Below are 20,503 nucleotides of genomic sequence, written 5' to 3' on the forward strand. Positions count from 1 at the left end.
TCTTGCATTGAAATTTTAGAAAATTATTTAAAAAAATTAAAGCTTTGTGTGGTCTGATTTTACAGACTTTTAAAGAATAATTCGTTACGTCTTATGAGTTAATAAAATATTAAAATAAAATGTGTAAAACGCCTAGGCCGGAAACACCATTTAATTAATTTTTTCACAGGATGTATAATAAAAACATTAATTTAATTATGATGGTGTAATTAATACCGCAGCAACATAATAATTTAATTGCGGTTTTATATTATGCAAATCCAATTTATGCGCATGTCTGAGTGAAATAGCGCAATTTCAAAGATCAGAGTATACCACAAATTGAATGAATTTCACAATTTTAGAAACCAGCTTTCGCGTAAATTCCAATTCAATATTGGCATAATGAAAATGTTAATTGCGAATTCCGTCCTGTCATCAGCACACATGCGAATTCAGCTGAACTCAATCCGAGCCGCGCTTTCATCTTAAATTTAGTCCCAGCACCCCACACATAAATATTATTCCAAGTCTGCCGAAATAAATCAATGTCCCGACACAAACCCTTTCAAAAAACCAGAAAGCAAAAGTTATGTAAGACCTCGGAAGTGGTCATTCAGTGCGGTCATAAATAGTTCACTTTTCATTTCACTACGTTTTATACCTCTTGCCTTCCATAAAATCAACCGTTAGGCGAGGACTTCTCCGAAGTGCACAAATGCAGCCCAATAACTGAATTATTGGGGCCCGGATCAGCAAGCTTCATTTTCGACACAATATACCAGAAATTCCTTCACACATCAGTTGATAAGAATTCGCCACGTGTACACAATATCCCGCTTCGTATCTCGATTATGTATTGAAATTCCTTTCCTTGGGGATATCGCCTGCAGGTGAAGGGAAATTGCGCTCGGGAATATGAAATAATTTCGAGATTTTGTATCTATTTATTAGCGATGGCAGAGGCACTAAAAGCATTTGGCCATTGCTGTCAAATGTAGATGCAGGGAGTCGATATTCCTGAACGGAAATAAATTTTAATAAAAAAGAGCAAAAGTTGAAGTTTACTCGGGGCAAAGAGACGTGACTGTATTCGAGCGTTTGTCCATACATCCATTATTTATACAGAGGGATGAGCGTATGGCAGAGGGAACGACAAGTAAAACCTCCGCATGTTTAATTAAACGCACAAAACCGTCTTCAAAGCGAAAGATTAGTTTCTAATTTGCATTAATAATAATTGAATGCGCGTCTTGAAAAATTCCACGTCTGAGTAAAAAGTTAATTAAGCAAGTTTCCCACTGAAACCAGTTAATTATAGCTTGCAGGTGGTGCTTGTACAGGGTGAAAACGTGATCTGCACTCTAATCATCTCTCTCTCTAAAAAGGGTAATTTGTTGTAATTATAAAATATGAACGTTAACTCCATCTCAGAACGTTCGCAATGCTGCCATACAGGTTCGGAATGTATTAATTTAATTTTAATTCAGACCCCACCGTTTTTAACGACCAACAAATTTACTTACAAGCCAATTAACAAAAAGCATCTTAAACGTAACGACCGGTGCATAATTTCACATTCTCTAATTAGTTCATCAATGCGAACAAAGCCAGCTTAACCGACTGAAACGCGAAATGAAAATGCCTAGGAAAACTCGACATGTGACGCTACAACTTTACCACTTGACACGTTTATTAAACGCTCGGAATTATCAAAGTCTGGTGGGATTTTTACCAGATTGGAAAAGTTTTAATAGGGGCGGTTCGACCCAGCTCTAATCACATTTTACATAAGTCCACAATTACCAAATGGCTTTGATAACTAATTAAAGGCTTTGATAGCCATTTTATGGCCCAAACGCGCGTCCACGAACAAAATTAAGCAAATCCAAAGTTTTGTTCATTCCAGATTTAGCAAGTTAATATTGAGCAACAAAATCAAAATGATTGTTTTTACGTTTAAAATATCAGTGCTACGTATTTTTAAAGTAATTCTAAAGTCTAAATAAATGATTTTGATATGAAAAATTATAAACTGTGATACGGATTGAAGTGATAAAATATTGTCCTAAAACCAAAACTTAATAAAAAACCTCAATATGAGCAAATTTTCACACTTCGACCAAAACATAAATATTTTTTATCAAAGAACAACAATCATCAGTTAGTAAATTTAACATAAAAATTGCAACAAAATCAGTTTTTAAGAACAGAAGCTTATCCACAGACAAAATTAACTAATAAAATATCAATCAGTAAAAAATTTCATCTAGATTCTTAGTACAAACATTTGACTTAATTTAATAAAATCATATTTGTATGACAATTTAGAATTTAAAATTTAAATATTTACAATTATTTCTAAGTATTAAAATCTTTAGACTCATCCGATGATTTTAGATTTTTTTTTATAAAATCAATATCCAAGTCTCTATTTTTGAAATATTTTTTTTTGTTAATTCAAAAATAATTATTTTCGTATTAAAAAATGTGTAGGTAGTGTAAAGCACCAAAACTATGTTTATTGCCAATTATCAATGACTTTGACAATTCCAGACTTTTATATAATAATGACTTTGCGACCTTAAAAGTTTGCACACACCCATAATTAAATAATTTAATTAAAACAAATATTGTAGAGCTATTAGAGGTTTTGACTTTGATGTTTCATATTAGAAAAAAATATTTTTTCAAACTATTAAAGCCGAGTTTCTGAAGATAATAAATTTAAATTTAAACTTCAGGTAAAACATAGAAGGCCAATCAGTGTACGCACTACACTAAGAGAGAAAGTTTGCGCATATCAAAAATAAAGTAGATAAGTACAGTCACTCACAATGAAAATGACGCCTTTATAAACAAAATTGGAAAATGTTAGTTTTAAATTTTGACTCAGTTAGGTTAATTTTTCTGTTTGGTTTATTCAGGTAAGAAACTCAAAGACGTGTTTAAAAAAATTAATACCGCTTTTTTCGACCAAATTTTGACATTTTTCGGGCAAAAAAATTTTTTTGTTGATTTTCATATGTTTCCATGTATTTTGTTTCTTGTGTTTTGACAAGTTCATAAAAAGATAACAACAATTTCAATCTTATTCGGTGATTTTTCATCCAATTTCAAAAAAATAGTTTTTGACTTAAAATCATGTTTAAGAAATTCGAAAAACACAGAATTCACACATTTCTTTGTCTGATTTAGTAAAATTTCGGTTTATTTTTAATTTTACTACATTCGGAAAAAAAGCAGGATTTATTTTACTAAAGTATAGATTTTTCACTGTGTTTTTTCAAGAAATACAATTTCAAACAGATATTTACTCATATGTAAATCGACTTATATGTAAATAAAAAATAAGACTTTTAAATTAGACTTAGAATAAACTTTACAGTTTTTCGATTTATTAAAAAAAATTAACTTAAAAATGAGCTAACTCCAGTGTAACAAATAAAATTCTAGTATTATCTTGCAAAATAAAGTTAAAACGCACTTTTAACTTGGATCAAATTTGGTGATTTTCTAGACAGTGTTATCGAAATTAATCGAACCAGTTTTGTTTTGACCTCAAAAAATGTGTTCAAACTGATGATCTATTACAGGAAATAGCCGCGTCTTTTTAATTTTGGGTGACTGTACGTAAAACAAATATGTAATTTGGCTAAGGTTCTGACGTTGCACATTACAATAAAAAACCTAATATTGATAATAAATTTAGAGACTTTCATATTGATTTTATGACACTAGAGAAATCTGATTAAACCAAAGTCTTGAAATACCATAATACCAACAAAATTCTTTTGATATGACTATGGTTTACAAAATCAGATAATTCGGGTGTTCTGCAGCTTTTGATAATTTGAAAGTCTCAGTCCAAATCATTCTAGCGACAATTTCCCCGTTGCACTTTGGGGTTTTGCATCCCCATGTCGGCGTTTTTGCGCGATGGCCGAGTGCATACAATTAGACAGAGAGGGTGGAAAGTGCAGTATTGACGCGTTGCGTGCGCACCACCCTTATGGCGACACTTTGATATTCAGATATTTCACCTTTCCAGATAAGAAAAAAGCTCGTTAATGTGTCAAAGTTACCCGAGAGAAAACAACGATATTGTTTATCATTATTTCGTTGTCCGTTTTGTTTGGTGGATTCGCGCGGAAGTGGGTCACGACAGAAACATGATGTAACTCTGACATAAAACATGATTTTATAGCAAGGCAACGACACGCGCCCGTTAACTGCTGTTTTGTAGGAAGGTCGTTCGTTGACAGTGAAAATGTTAATGTGCAATAAAAATAACGCCGTTAAACCACGACTCAAAGATCAATCTCGAGTTACAATAACCGATCGCTTATTAATTATTTTGATTTGGGTTTCAACACCTGTTGCTCCCGATAAAATTGCTCTTAGTAAACAAGTTTTTGAGATGAAGGGAGGTTTTCATTCGGGGTCAAAGTTTGCCGAAAATACAAAGACTTGGAGAGCGCATCTTGAAATATTCATATTGCGGTCTAGCCGGCGAAAACAAGATTATTTGCTGAATTTCAAAGAGATCTCGACCACCCATCGCGATTAAAAATAGACCTTGGATTCGAATCAAACGAATCAATAGACGTCGGGCGGCTCGATCTCAATTAGAGCCGAATAAAGATAAGAATGTGCAACTTTTATTCACCATTAGTTGGAAATAATGACCCCAAGTTCACGGTGTTACACGATAATCACGTTTTAAAGTAAAATTCCCAGCAAACACACAGTTTGCCGACAATTTAAGGATGTCTTTATTTTAAATATTTCAAGTATTACCATTTAAATGCACTCATCAGATATGGTATGCTGAACTTGTGGGCTGGGATTACCTACAGGAGGCCGCATTAAAAAATCCGAGCTCTAAAACTTATACTTTATCGCAGCTTTGCAAATTAGCACAACGTTTCAATTGAAACAATTATGTGCGGCCTTCTAGACAATTAACTACAAAACCATGCAGTAAAAATATCTGAAAAATTACCTTGGATTTGTTTTAGTTTCACAGCAGTGTCTATTTAGTCGGTTTCAAACTGACTGAAACCGATTGCGTAAAAACCCTCAACCCTAAAAGCCAGTCTGGTCATCGGACTGAGATTCAAGGCAAGCACCCCATAAAAATGTAAAGTAACTAAACATATTATTCGAAAGTGAAACTCGAGGTGTAATAAATGTCAGGTAAAATTGGACGAAAGGGTAGCAAAAACCACACTTCAGGGTCAGAGCTTTTTAGTCAAGCACCAAGGTTAGTTGTGATTAATGAATCTCGTGTTTGGTGACTTTTCCGAAGGTAAACTTTTGAATTTTTATCGCTCCGGACTTAATTACGTGTTAATGCCATTAAAAAGTTATCTAATTCGAATAATAGCATAATTTATGTGCGTCGGGGCTAAATGGAGTGGATTTTTATCAAGGGTTTAATTGTCGCGTTTGCTGGAAAGACTTGGTTCTAGTTAACATAATGTCGCGATGGCGAGGGGCGGCATATTTAATGAGAATCGACGGTCGTGCGGGTTGCATAGACGTGAGATGGAAACGAGACGGTTTTTGGCAGACATCAATGAATTTTATAGCTGGCACATCGACCCGAAACGGCGCTATAGAAATATTTCTGCGGTGTCCATGCATAAAAGCAGGTATTTCAAAGCTAATTTATCTAAAATATCGCTCCAATTATTACCGATCTACAAGCATTCAAAAATTAAATTTTACGCTTTTTAGGCGCATTTGAGCTTTATCTAGGCCGCGATGCATTAAATGCAGTTTTGAAACGTAATTAGTTGAGTCTTTGTTCCAATCTTCAAGTAAAAGATTGGGAATAAAATAATAATTAGTTTAACTAAATCGCGTTATTTCCCCTGATCTCTAAGTCCTAAATGTGCAGTGGTTTTGTGCAAAAAGCTAATTTTTGAATAAAGTCTGAGTATCAAATTCCTCAAGTCGCAACCTCCAAAAATAAAAAAAAATATAGCTGGACACAAGCTGAAGGTACCTACCTACTTACTACTGAAGGGAGATTGACAGATTCTCTCCTCATATTTTGGAAATTAATTCAAAAAGTCCTAGTTAAAAATCTAACAGTTTTTTAATTAGGAATGTCTTATTTAAATTATTTAAAAATATTTAAGCAACTTTCGATTAAAAAACTCGAAATAATTTTGTGATCAAAAACTTATAAAGGAAAAAATTTATTGTATAATTAGGTGATTTAAAAAATATCAAAGACTAGTCTAATTTATAAATTTAGACGATCACATAGTAGATATTTAAATTTTTGGACAAACAAAGTGTACAAAGTTGATTTTGTTATTATATCATTTTATTAAAGACATGGCAGCTTATTTTTATTTAATCGGAAACTGAAAACATCGTTTGTTTTGTCAGTAAATTTTTTTCAATTTCAGTTTTTCAATTTCATGCGCTTGTCTTGGCAAAAAGTAAAACAGCTTTTAGATACTTTGCACACATTAAAAAATAAAAAACTGATTCTTCTGTTTAAAATTTTTGATTTAATCTTCATTGACATAATTTGTTAAGTTTTGATAAAATAATAATAATAATAAAAATAATAGTAACAATAAAAGCCTTTATTAAAAAAACATAAATCAATAAATATACAAATTCTGTGGGGCAAAGTTTAGCCGAATGTTATTTAAATCAACCCCCCAAAAAATTAAAAAATATATAAAAACTTAACAATAACAGAAATATAACAACAGTTTTTTAATTTCATGCGCTTGTCTTGGCAAAAAGTAAAACAGCTTTTAGATACTTTGCACACATTAAAAAATCAAAAACTGATTCTTCTTCTGTTTAAAATTTTTAATTTAAACTTCATTGACATAATTTGTTAAGTTTTGATAAAATAATAATAATAATAATAATAATAATAATAATAATAATAATAATAGTAACAATAAAAGCCTTTACTAAAAAAACATAAATCAATAAATATACAAATTCTGTGGGGCAAAGTTTAGCCGAATGTTATTTAAATCAATCCCCCAAAAAATTAAAAAATATATAAAAACTTAACAATAACAGAAATATAACAAATATCTGCAGAAAAAAACAAAAAAAGTTAAAACTAAAAAAGAAAGTAAAGAGTGAATATTAAAATAGAAACGTTGCATGTATTGATGAAAGCCATAATCAACAATTAAGCATGTAAGAACAAAAAATCTTTGTAGATCATTGAATGTTTAGTGTCATTTTTAAAAACCATAAATAATCTTATAATTGAACTAAATTTTCTCGAGGATGTCTTATTTTTTATAAATCGAAATAACTTGAGTTAAAAGCAACTATAAAAAACGGCTTCCACTATTGTACAAATTTATTTAGCTAATGCAATTATTACTATTATTAGAAAAAACGTTATTTTTTAAATGCGAATAAAACTTACAAAAACTACATCTCTTGTAAAGTTTGTTGTATTACATATCAACGTGTATTGTATCTAATCACAGGTATATTTAAAAAGTAAATCGGAATGCAATTAAAACACAGCACTTTAAGAGCCGGTTGATATGAAGTTTTGTTAAAATTTCACGTGGCCAAACTGAACAAATTTGATTGGTCCATTCGCGGTGTTAACTTTTAACAGCAAATTAAATTTAAACAACAAAAAAAAAACGGTTTAATAGCAACTGACTTTTAAATCGAGATTCACTTGACGTTCGTTAATGCAATTTAATTAGTTTAATTCGGAAATTAAATTTTAACTTCGCTTTCTGTAAACCGAGTCTAAGTGAAATAATTATTAATAGAATGGTCTACATCAAATGTTGAACACAGATTTTACTGCCATATGTCAATAAAAACTAATACTAGCTTGTCCAGACCGAAAATAGCTCTAATCTCTGCAAACACACTTGTTTTTTTATACTAAAATAATGTTATTTATTTCAACTGTGTGAAAATACTTAATCTTGGCTGCTGCTTGCTGTTATCCTAACAATAGAATTCTATCCAAATCCCGGTTCAAAACCCTAATTATTTCATCAATTTCTAATGAGCTTTCACCTGTTGCACTCACACATTAATGATTGCGGTAAACGTCGCGAATTTTTGCCCGTGAGATATTTCCGTCCATCGTGTTTCTTCCCCCAATACCGGTGTCATTAAAATTTGAAGTCTGCGTTCAACGACTCTCTCCCAAAAAGAGCAAAAGCCGCATCGTCCACATCACGAATACCACGGGCGAAATCCCGGGGGCTTGCAGATAGCAACCGGTTATGATAGCCGGTCCCACAACTTACGACTATCGTCGAGACACGCAACGGGCGCTCCGGGACCGAGCCGGTCCTGCATCACTTCTACACTTTTTACTCCTCTCTTATTCTAAATTAAACATCGTTTCTTTTTCTGTGTTTAATCAAAGCGAAAAATATTTGAACACGTCGGCAAACATGGATCATAAACAGACGAGTCAACGTGACAAAACTCAATTTCCCCGGCGAGCTTCTAACGTAATCAACCAAAAAATCCCGCACGAAAAATCACATCCACGGGCGTTTATGATGGCATGGCGCAGGCATTACGCCAGCAGTGCGTTCACACAATTTTTAATCCTTCACACCATAGTTCTATCCACCTATTAATTAACAAACGAATGACCAGGACAGTTCAGGTCAAATTATTTATTTAAAAAAATAATTTTTCCCGAAACCGTCACGAAAATAGATCATTCCTTGGTTACTTAGAGTCATAAAAACACTTTCCTGCCTTGTCAAGGAAATACTTTACCTGACTCAATTGAAAAAAATACAAATTTAAGTATAATTTTGGTCAAAACCGTGTCCCGCTATCGTCTTTTATTTTCGACATATAGAAAAGCATATAAATACAGTTTGACACATATATACTTTTGATAAAAAATATATTTCAAATATATGAAAGTAGTTGGCTATGGAAAAATTATTTTTTCATGGCCTACTATAAAGAAAAAGCGAAATGCTATGTTTTTTTAAATGTTTAAAAATAATGTTTTACACAAAAAGACATATCAAATCAGAAAAAAATAAGCTTTTCAAAAATATCACAGCCGCCTATGATTCCTATTAAAAAAAACAAAACTTTATGACCTTACAACTAAACGAATGGTTAAAAAATCGCTGATAACGTTACTAAATACTCTGTAAAAAAGTGTCTTTGTTTCAAATGTATATTTTTTATAATGAAGAAGATATGAATTTTGTAAGATTTCTCTAAAATGTCAACTTTTGTTTATGAATCAAAAACAAAAAACGATAGCGAAATTTTTTCGTTTTTCTCTAAACCTCTTAGTTTCGAAAATTCCTCATTCGGACATCCAAAAGGCAGCACCCTGTATAATTACTAATATTGGAGAAATTAATACTTGGCAAATTAGTCACTTGTTCAGACGTTGTAAAAATTGTTTTAATTTCTTTGATATTTAGAAAAAAAATGTCTTTACACGACTCGGCTATTGAAATACTTGGCTTATCGGCCTCTTAAGTTCAAACAATCGCCTCGTAGTGTAAAGTGAAACTTACTTGACTTGTTATGTAATATTTATAGAAAGAGTGTTAGGTCAGGTCAAGTCAAGTCAGGTCAGGTGAGGTGTATTGATTAACAAAAAAATGACAAGGTCAGGTCAGGCCGATCACATTTTCAAAATTTTGTGTAGTAATTATGATGACTGCTATTGATCAAATTATTAGCATCAGTGTTAGAGAAGTCAGGTCAAGTTAAAATGTCGTGGTGTTTCCGTTAAATTATTAATTAACATAGAAGTGTTTTATTTTGATCGCGAGGTGTTTAGTTTGGGAAATTTTCCGCTCTGTATTTATAGGAATAGTTTGTGTCAGCGTTGAGCTCATCCAACCCATTTAGACTTTCAGCCCATCCATTAACCTTCCGAATTCCCAAGAAACATAAACCAGAACCAATCCGCCCGCTCATAACTTATTCTTTTTCGATCTGATCATAAATCATTCGGAGACTACATCGACACGCAAGCCATTAAAAAAACAAATTTAAATTCAAAATACACCTCCGAAAAAATCATTCCGGAACGGAACTAAAAGCATAATGCTTGTTAAGTCTTACATAATAAGTTTCATCAGATTATGGCCTTTTACTTGTTCTCGTTTTCTTCCAAAGAGGCGAATTCACCCCCAAGGTAATCCTGCTAGTTACCATAAAATGCAAAGACACACCCATGATACGAATTGATAGCTAACTGCCCCGTTTCGCAATTAATGCAACAGCATCATCAGTTTCGGTGTAAACACGTCAAGTGCTACCAACATGGTGCATGCTAATCGCCGATTTATATTCCTGCTAGACGGTCACGTCTTGCTTAGATAGCCCTCGCATGTCGATGGGTGGCCAGTCCAGGACTCACCCAATCGATATTCAAATCACCAATGCAACCAATAATACACGTGGCAAATTTCGCACGGTTGGTTGCCTAATCACGCGAGGGGTTCCCCGCGATTTATCGATTCGGTAAAATATGGAGTCCGTTCCTGTTGCAAGTCAATTTCGCCGATGTGCAATTCGTATGCAGCGCCCTCGTGCTGTGTGCAAACTCTCCCAACTAGCGCCATAACTTGCTTAATTTACCTGCGAATTTGCATACCGGCGGTCATATTTTTATTTCCAACAATATCGTCGTGACGTTGGTCGAAAATTTTTCGAAATTTATTTCGCTTTATAGCCCCGAGTGTGAATAATTCAAAGAAACTTCCTTGGGCAATGTTCACTCCATCTGGTGGAGTGGCGACGAATCGCCTCGTATAAAAGTGGCGCGATATTGCATTTTCGGGGAATGGCTGCACTTGCTGCACAAACTTTAATAATACGGGACTTTGCCAGACCACCTAATTATCTAGGATAAGTCGCACTTTTATCTCCGAGTGGCACTGATCCCAATTTAATTTTAATTAATTAAGTTGTAAATTAGTGAGGATTTGTCAAGGCTAAACAGGTTTCGGTCGATTAAGCCGAGAAAGTTTTAATCGCTGCTGCTGGGAAAAATTGGAATAAGGATGGCCGTATTCTAAATCCTGCAACAAATCGCTGCCAATTCGCTTGATATTTCCCCAAAATATCCTGCAGCAGGAGCATCTCAATCTCATTTCATCAAAGTACCAAGTTCGAGGTAGCAAGATTACCCCGTCTAAGACCTTGTTTTCTTGCTTTTGTTTTTAAAGAACGTTCTTTTAGTTTGAATTCACAGCTGCGGCACCCTTTGCTTACCCGCCGTTTAGACTGCTCCGGCTCACACCGGGCGCGTTTGCACACGGTCACGTTCTCGCCGAAATGAGAATTTAAGATTTAGTTCATTTTGTTTTCGAAGAACGTAGCAAAAATATGACGCTATCCTCAGATGCACAAATTATTCCACGATATTTTCGCTACCTGCAGACGAATTTTACGCCAAATTTATCTCAGCGACGCCTTCCGAATAAATTACTTTCGGCGCGAAAATTAAGAACCCGATATTAGCGCCGACTGTGGGTGAAACTCGGAAGTATTTAGTACCGTTACGACTTCTTTACCTGTTGCTCCTCCTCTACTAGTCCGGCCGAAAACATCCAAAGGCCGTGTCCCAATAAGGACGAGACCCCAATTTTTACAAGTCGTAAATTTTTTTCGTTTTTTCGCCGACTGGATCATTTCACCGCAAACAACTTATTTTATCTGATTTAATCGGATAGTACTGGTCGGACGGCTTCAAGAAAAAATAAAAAAGCCAAACTAGTCTTGCCTGGCATGGCCACAGATGGCGGCAACAGTCCCAGGAGAAACTCTGCGGATCAATACTGCACTGCACTGCAATGCACTCAAAAATATTTTTCCCGTTTTATTGTTCACTTTATTTTTTGTCGCTTGGGCCAATGGGGCGAACTTTCTAAAGCGGGCCTCTTGGCACAAAGGGATAATGGAGGGCTTTTGTGTTCGAAATGTAGAAAGTTGGGTCGGCCATTACAAAAAAGGCGTAACAAAAAATCGAATGACCGGTGCCTGGCTGATTTGAAAGAGGGAAAATATTTATCTGATTACAAACTTCCATCAGCTTATGTAATTTACGAAAGGAAGTGAAAAGAGAATGTGAGAAAACTCGCCCCCTTTTGGTATGTGAAAACTAAGTGTAAAGTGAATTAAAACTTAAACAAACAAGTGAGTGTTGTTGTCGGTTTATAATTAGCCAATCCTTGATAAATGTATTTTTATTGTGACTTAATTTTATCAATTAGCCAATAAACGACACTTTGATGTGTTCAAAAATACCGAATCGGTGATAATCCCCTTTATTATTGCCGATTTTGGGCCAAAACGTGATAATCGTGGCCTTAAAATATTCCATTGGTTAATTTCCGAGATATTTTTAAACCAAATGCGCAACATCTCGATTGATAATTATTATGCTTTGATTTATTTACGTTTTTATCGTAATTATGGGAACGGGTCTTGTTAAAAATGTAAATGGAACAAGTGTGTATTTGCATTTTTAAGTTGGAGAAAAATTCTTTTATGCGGTAGGTCTGCCAATTACGTCCATATGGTCAAGTCGCACTTCAATTAATTAAAGAAGAATTTAATTGGCAGCGGTGATAACAGTTCCATCTTACAACTAACTGTACCTTTAATCAGGGTCATCCGCATTTCTTAATCCCCGCGAAAAAATGACTCCTTGTACATTTTAAATTGTGCAGTTGCCACAAACTCGCGTATTTTAAGAGCAGTTATTTTATCCGGTCCCTGCAGGAGGCGCACATATTTTCGCCATTCAGGTTAATGATTTCGATTTAGAGAAAGTAAACGGCCAGGATGCGTTTTAAATTATTGGATATTATTGTGGAGCATTTGAAAAAAAGTTTAAAATTCACGTCAAGCTGCCGGTTTCGGAATAAACATTCCGAGTTTATAGAAAGCCGATCGGTAAATAGGGAATAAGAGAGCGACGACTGTGGAATTAGCTTCTAAAGATGGCAGAGGCGCGATAAACCGTCGAAAAAATCGCCACTCATTCGAGCTTTGATAGTTTTTTCTCTCCATGGAAATGTACAAACTTGTCGCAAATACATAAATTGCTCAAGTCGCGACGATAATCCGGCAAATTACGCAAATGTGTGTGCTTTTATTGAACGTGGTTTCAAGATAAGTCGCGTCTATTTTTAATAAAATCCCGACGCAAAAATTAATTTGCTAAATGCAAGCGCTGCAAAAAGGAGTGTTGGCGCATTTTCATTAGCCGCAGGATTGGAATAATTCCGAGGTAGATGAAAACTCATATAAAATCTGAACCAAGTAAATAGGAAAATAAAACATTCAGCCAAACGGGCGCACTCAAATTGGACGCTTTTGCCCGGATTGGATGCACTTTGCGATATTTGCTAAAATATGAAGCATTTTTTAATCCCGTTTGCACAAGTGCTACAAACGACGAATTTCAAACGCATTACAATCGATTTAGTCTAGCCCTTGCAGCCGTGATCGAGATTTTTCCAACCCTAAATCAATAAAACTCAAATTTTTACACAAAAACCGCAAACAATTTGTAATCAACTTAAACATAATTTATTTGAAGTTACTACTAAAAACTAAACAATATCAATAAGTGTGCAGTTTTAATGCGATATTTTTTATCTTTCTGTTTGTTAAAAATTCTTATAAAAACCTAATCCTACTCCGCAAGTACCTACCTAATAATAAATAATTACCTTCTACCAACATCCTATACAAGTTTATTAATGATATATCAATTTTCAACTTTATGAAAATAGCAAGTGCGTTAATTGTCAAGGCTACTAATCGCCGATTAATAAATTACTTCTTCCAATTGTTGTAAATTCATAAGCTTGACATTTCATTTAATTTTCGTATTAGCACTATGATTAGGTAGATATAAACCTGCTTAATAAGGGTATTTTATGCATTTTCTTTACGACAGTTAAGATTTTTACAATTAAGGTATTCCTACAAATAATTACTCGGTAAATATTTAACAAGAAAAACCTGCCGTCTGCTAAAAAAATTTTTTTATTTAAATATTTAGTTAACATTAAACATCTGGAGAAATTTAATAAATAGAAAAGTAAAAAAGTTGTTTTTTTTTAAATCAAATGTGGTTGAAATTGTACCTACAGTTTGTTTGAAATAAAACTGACACTAAATAAGAAACATTTTTATTTAACTCAACCCAATTAATACAGAAATTTCAAAAACTGTTTTAGCAAAAGTATAACAAAAACCCAATAACAATTTATAAAAAAATAGTTTTGTAAAACATTAAGGTAATTATTACCTATTAGAATTAAAAAAATTAAACTGTCAGATCAGGTCTGACATGAAACAGTTTTTTTTCACACAACTCAATAAATGGACAAATCTCAAAAACTGTTTTGCAAAAATATAACAAAGATCGATCGTTTCCAATAACAATTTATTTAAAAAAAACTTTTGCAAAATATGTAAGTATTTAGGTAAATAATTAGGTATTACCTATTAGAATACTTACGAAAAATAAACTTAAAAAAAATAAACCAAGTCAAGTCAGGTCTGACTCCGTATAATAATGCCTCGGTCATTAAAAAATTATTTTAGTAATTTATAAAATTATTTATTGTACCTATTATTATATAAGCTCAGAATTTTGACATTTTAAAAGACCCGGTTAAAAATAAAAATAATCAAAATTTAGTAATTCGAATTATGTCTATTTTAACTATTTTTTAAAAATCAATTACAAATTTAATTGCAATTAATACGTCAATTAATTAATTAAACGTAACAAAGGTTTTCTTTGACTATTGAGATCAACGAGAACCAAAATTGTATCATTTTTAATTGTCTATTTTAGTTTTTTATTATTGATTATAAAGCGGTTTATAGAAGCGCCATTAATTTAATCCCCAATTAAATGTGTGATTAACTGATCACGTGACCAAACTGAACCAAACCGATTGGTCTATTCGCGTTATTAAATTTTAGCAACGAATTAAAATTTGATGAAGCTTTTAACCAACTCTTAGCATTATATTCTATAATATTTGTACATTTTTAGTAAAATTAAAATTATTTTGTCTTATAATACCAAGTATTTAAAATAGGTATTTAAAACGCTGCCTCTCTTAAGTGATATGAGTAAGTATGCCTACTAGGTGTAAGTAGGAATAAATTATGACATGTTCTAAACTGTAAAACGTAAAAAAAATCTCTTAAAAAATTATTATATACTTCTGCAAAAATACAAAATCTATTTGTTAACATACCTATACTAATATTTTACACATACCTTATTGATTGATCCTTATGAAATAAATATTATAAGGAACAAACAAGAAATGCTTTTGTCTAGTTTCTGGGTGGTTTTTCTTCCATTTTGATGTGGAGATAAACAAAGAAATTGTGTAGAATTTGGCTGTCAAGCTGGCGATTGTTGGAAATATCGAATAAGTTTCAGGAGAAAAATAGTGCAAATCGATTGTTGAATCACCGTGAGCACTCAGCCCTTGAAATTCAAAGTTTGGCTAAGTGTCTGTAAAACGCGGTCTTATTTGTGCAATACTCCGAGTCCATTTAGTTTAATTACATTTGGCAAAGTCTTGTAAATAATCCAGCGCTAGATATAAAAAGTTAAGCGAGTTTCTCGTAACAATATTTTTATTATCGTACGAATTGGGAAAAAAAACAAGATCATATAAATTTTAGGTTGCACATTGGCCACGTCACATAGATATGTCCTCGCCGCCAATTCGTTCAGAGTACGTGATCCGCGCCGGGTCAGACTAAAAGACTTTTGGACATTTACGTTGTATATGAGAGCCATACCGGTCGCCGGGTGCATTACGTATATATTACATTACATTCCGGCTTGTCCTGTATATTAGATGTCTTGGGGAAATGTGTGCTGTAGCCGACGAGGCGTACGTATTGATATGATGCAGCAGGTATACCTCCGACCGTCTCTTATACTATAAATGAGATCCAGAGATATATCAGTCTCCCACCCCGAGCACGGTTATTTGCTCCGGAAACTCCGGGGACCTATCGGGCTGGCATGTTTTTGTTTTATTTTCTATTTACTTTCGTAGGATTTTATATGAGTTCTCTTCTTATACCGACGTATTATTCCGATAGAGCACGGCTAAACCCAGACGGATCATCAAAAATACCAAGATTTTCAGACTAATTTCGATAACTTTCAACATTGGATTTCACAAACTATTACACAAGAAGAGCTTCACGAGAATTGCACAATTAAAAACGAGAGATGCTACACTGCGCTAACTTTAAACGGCTTCCGACCCAGCGAGCTTTATTAAAAATAATTCCCCAAGCTAAATAATACGAAATTTTTCATTTTACAATTTTAGACATAAAACGGAGCACCGAACAAACAGCTTGCTCATACGTACAAAACTGTTACCGTTAAATATTATTAAACAGGCCCGAGATCAGTTAATTGTAATTTTTTCTGTAATTTCTAAATCCACTTAGCACTTGTGTTGTTGTAGTTTAATTCTACAATTTTCTAACAATTACAGATTGGGACAGCTGGTTGCTTCTAAGAAAATAAATTTAATGGAAATATGAACATTATGCGACTTTTTATTAATTTATTTTTTATAAAAATTGTTCCTATTTTTTTTAACCAAATAATAAAGAGTGAGTTTATTAAAACAATTAAAACAATATTTTCATTTTATAATCACGCAGAAATCAGCCTTTGCTATTAAATATCACCTAACATGATTGTTTTAGGTAAATTTCTTCAGAAATTTTGTACGATTTCTTACACCATATTAAATTAAAAAATTAATTTTAAATTGTTAAACAAAATTTTAATTAAGTTATTCTGAAAAAACTAATACGCTCATTACAAGCATGTTGTTTGTACAAAAATTGCATTAAAAATTAAGTTTATTCATTGGTAGTTCAGAGTTTGCAACTCACATTATTTAATCGTATAATGAAATTTAAAATTTATTTAAGTTTGGCAAAGTACTTAAACGACTTCAAGTACAAATTAATTGGACACTATATAAAAATTAATTAATTCATAATTAAAACAATTAAATTCTACTTGAGAAACTACAAAATAATCGCGAATTATTTCATTAGAAATTATTAAAAAATATATATTTTAGCGACTCAAAATAACTTATAATTAATTATTATAATTGAATTATAAAAAATTGTAGAAAAATTCTAAAAAAATTCATCAGCAAATAGAAAAAACTAATGTATTTATAAGCAGTAAACGATGGTTTCAGTGTAATTATTAATTTTTCAAACTCACCCTTTTAACACATAGGTATGCAAAGTGCAGTCAATACAACACACATGTTTGCAAGCTTTTAAAGAAAAAATTAATTTTTCATAATATAGAAACGTTCGCAATACGGATGTATTTTTTTGGCGAAAAAAAAATCAGTTTTTTTATAAACATAAAAATGATAATAATTAATTTCAATTAATAAAAATGCGAACGTGATTTGCAATTTAAACAATGTTCATATTTGCAGGTATTCCATAGGTTAAATAATAATTATGTCATTGAATTACTTAGCAAAATGATTAAATCCAGCCTTAGACGACGTCATACATAAATGTATTTCTGAGCCACAGGGTAAAAGACGCGAAGATGATAAAAAAAGCCGAATAACTGTTCGTCAACTGAATACTAATACAGTATAATATCACAAGATATGTATTTAGGTATTAAATATTTTATTATAAATTAACTAAATAAAAAAATATTTTTTATAATAAACAGACCAGATCTGTTTACAAGAAGCAAATTAAAATTTACTCAAAATTAAGCTAATTACATTGTTAAAGGCAAATTAGAAATTGTCCGCAATAATGTTTTGTATATTTTCTTGCGTAAAAATTTAGAAAAATAGCAAAAAGCAAGAATGTAAGTGGCATAAAGCATTTGGTTGAGTCATTGTTTAGCCAAAAGTGTCCTAAATGTGCCAACTTTCCCTCAGTTCACCTCAGAGCCTCCCTCGGTTCTATGAACGCACAGTTATGTTAAATACCCCTTTGCTGTAAGTATTTGGAAGATTACGCGCTCCGAGCTTGAGGTTCTAAGTTGTAAATGTGTCACTTGCGGTAGGTATAACCAATAAAGCTGATCCATTTATCTGTGCACATACCGTATGTACAGATTATGTTTAATAATAACGCTGGAAGCGAGTTTCGCTTTGTTTCTGGCGTGGAAATAACCAGGTAGAACGTCAGACTTGACATATTTATGTAAAATGAAACCTTAATAATTATAACTGTACTCACCCATCGCCTACGGAGGATAAAAATGCACGAGACGAGTTATGAACGTAATCTCCATCTGGAAAAAGAGAAATAAAGTCTAATTAAGCGTGTGAATGGGTTTTGAGCAACTGGTAGTAATAACACGGTTCGGTTAAAAATTTTGCAGCAGTTTAAGTGATAATATGTTAATTTGGATTTTTTCACTCGGGGGGTCACAAAGTTTTATCGTAAAACTAGTTAATTTGAATAAAAGAAGCGAACTGCAGGAGTTGGTTGCTTTAGTCCATTTGCAAGTTTGCAAGACTGCATCTGCAATAATTAAGAAAGTTTGTGCAACTCCCTTGCTCCGGTTAATTTGCCTCTCGGTGCATAATATCGCGATAATATCGTGAAATTTATCTCTAAGTATTGGCCAGGTATTGAGTGTAAGCTAATTGACGTTACTCCGGCTTATGAGTATAAATATGGGATTATTATGTTCATAACACGCGATGTTTATTTGCATTCAAGGCGTCCGAGTCTTAGTCTAAATACTCATTTATTTGCAGGAATTTGGAGCTTGTTCGTATGTTAGCGAAGCAATGGGGCGGTTCGGAGTAATGACTGCGACATGGCAAGACCGGCAAACACTACAGACATGCGCAATTTTGCACCGATCCATACAAAGAAATTTCTGCTTGTTTACAGCTGCGGCCATTTTGGACGCTCATTTCGTTAATTGTTCCGGTAACGAGCGAGATCGGTGTCCACTCCAATTGTACGGTTTTAGTGTCTTTACATGCTAACGATTATTACCACAGAAAAAACAGTGAGAAATCCAGGCCCAGACACCGGAGGATGCACTGATCAGAGGTACCATCCGGTATTAGGCACTTTCACGCATTTAAATGCTAATCTTGTGTAATGGGACGCATACCTGGAACTTGCGGGGACGCATTTACAGCCAACACACAAATTTTCACGAAATCATGCAAATTTTCAGGTGATAACAGGATCTGTGACCTCATTCAAGGACTAGCCGGGAAAAATTGCTATTTTGAGCACGATATCGATTGCGACGTGGCGTTTTCCAATGACAATACAGGAAAAACACTTTTCTTAATTAAAAATATTGAAAAAATTCCAAGAATTGTTTCAGGTCGTCGGTAATTACGTTTAGGGCATTGGCAGAAGTAAACGCCACTAATGACCCCCCTCAGGTTAGGTTAGTAAATAAAAAAAATCCCAAAAATACCTATTTTTCCAGCAGAGGTAAAAATGCGAATCCCACGCAAAGGAAGTGTTTTACGAAATAAAACTAAACGTCGTAATAATTTTTTATTAAAACAAACATTTACAATACAATAGAATACATTGAACACCCGATTTACTTTCCTCTTGTAGGCTTATTTTCCCTCAGACTTTATACAAAAATGTACCAGTTGATTACTTGTAGCATCAAAATTGTTTAATAAAAATAAAAAAGTCAGCATTTCTCTACCTAGGTCCTGCTTACTAGAAAAACCTTACAAAACATTTTCTTCAATCAAATTCTTTCAGTTTTTTAATAATTTAAATGATTTCTTTCTGTTTCTTAAAATAATTAAGAAAAATATACCTGCTTACCTTTTGAGATTGCAGCTTAAAGTTGAACTATACTGAGTAAATCGTCCATCGTCCACTAAATTGAAACTCAATTTTTAAGAAAAATAACGAATAAAATCGTCTTCTTACAATTGGATGTTGTTCCTAGGTTAAATTATTACCTCACAGACCAGTTCTTATCTCGATTAAAATATGGCACGAAAAAAATACAGTATTACAAGACCGATAAAAAATATCAAAAAATAAAACAATAAAATGACTAAAAAAAATTAGTTTTTTAAAATTTTATTTTTAAATGACAATAACGTTTTTTTCAAATTTATGTATATTGTTGGTAAGGTCCTCAGAAAGTTACCATATTTTTTCATGCGATTATTTTTTTTAATAGAAAAATAAACTATTCGACTTTTTAACCCGTTTAAACTTAGTTACAAATAACTAAAATGACGTATAAAAGAATCTGTAAGGTTTAAACTTATTTTTTTTTTAGAAAAATAAATTAATCGACATTTTAAGCCGTTTAAACTCGGTTATAATCCAATTGTAAAGTAAAAATTTTGTTCATTACTTTTCTTAACAATGCAATTTCAAATTATGCGTTCACGCACAGCTTCTCTTCGGACGTTCTCAGTATAGTTCAATCTTAAAAATATTTTTCGTTACA

The 20,503-nt window shown here is 32.8% G+C and overlaps 2 long non-coding RNA genes across 3 annotated transcripts in view; one reads left to right on the forward strand and one right to left on the reverse strand.

Annotated features, from left to right (window-relative positions):
* LOC135265859 (uncharacterized) overlaps positions 1-19,734 on the forward strand; it is a 30,750-nt gene extending 11,016 nt beyond the window's left edge. The window contains exon 2 of the long non-coding RNA XR_010333707.1: positions 18,804-19,734. This is a non-coding gene — a long non-coding RNA (uncharacterized LOC135265859). The remainder of the gene's footprint in view (positions 1-18,803) is intronic.
* Positions 1-20,503, reverse strand: part of LOC135265858 (uncharacterized) — a 100,463-nt gene that overhangs the window by 47,833 nt on the left and 32,127 nt on the right. For both annotated transcript variants that reach the window (XR_010333705.1, XR_010333706.1), the window contains exon 3: positions 18,277-18,331. This is a non-coding gene — a long non-coding RNA (uncharacterized LOC135265858). The remainder of the gene's footprint in view (positions 1-18,276; positions 18,332-20,503) is intronic.

This window comes from Tribolium castaneum, chromosome 4 (genome assembly GCF_031307605.1).
Source record: "Tribolium castaneum strain GA2 chromosome 4, icTriCast1.1, whole genome shotgun sequence".
Classification (NCBI taxonomy): Eukaryota; Metazoa; Arthropoda; class Insecta; order Coleoptera; family Tenebrionidae; genus Tribolium; species Tribolium castaneum.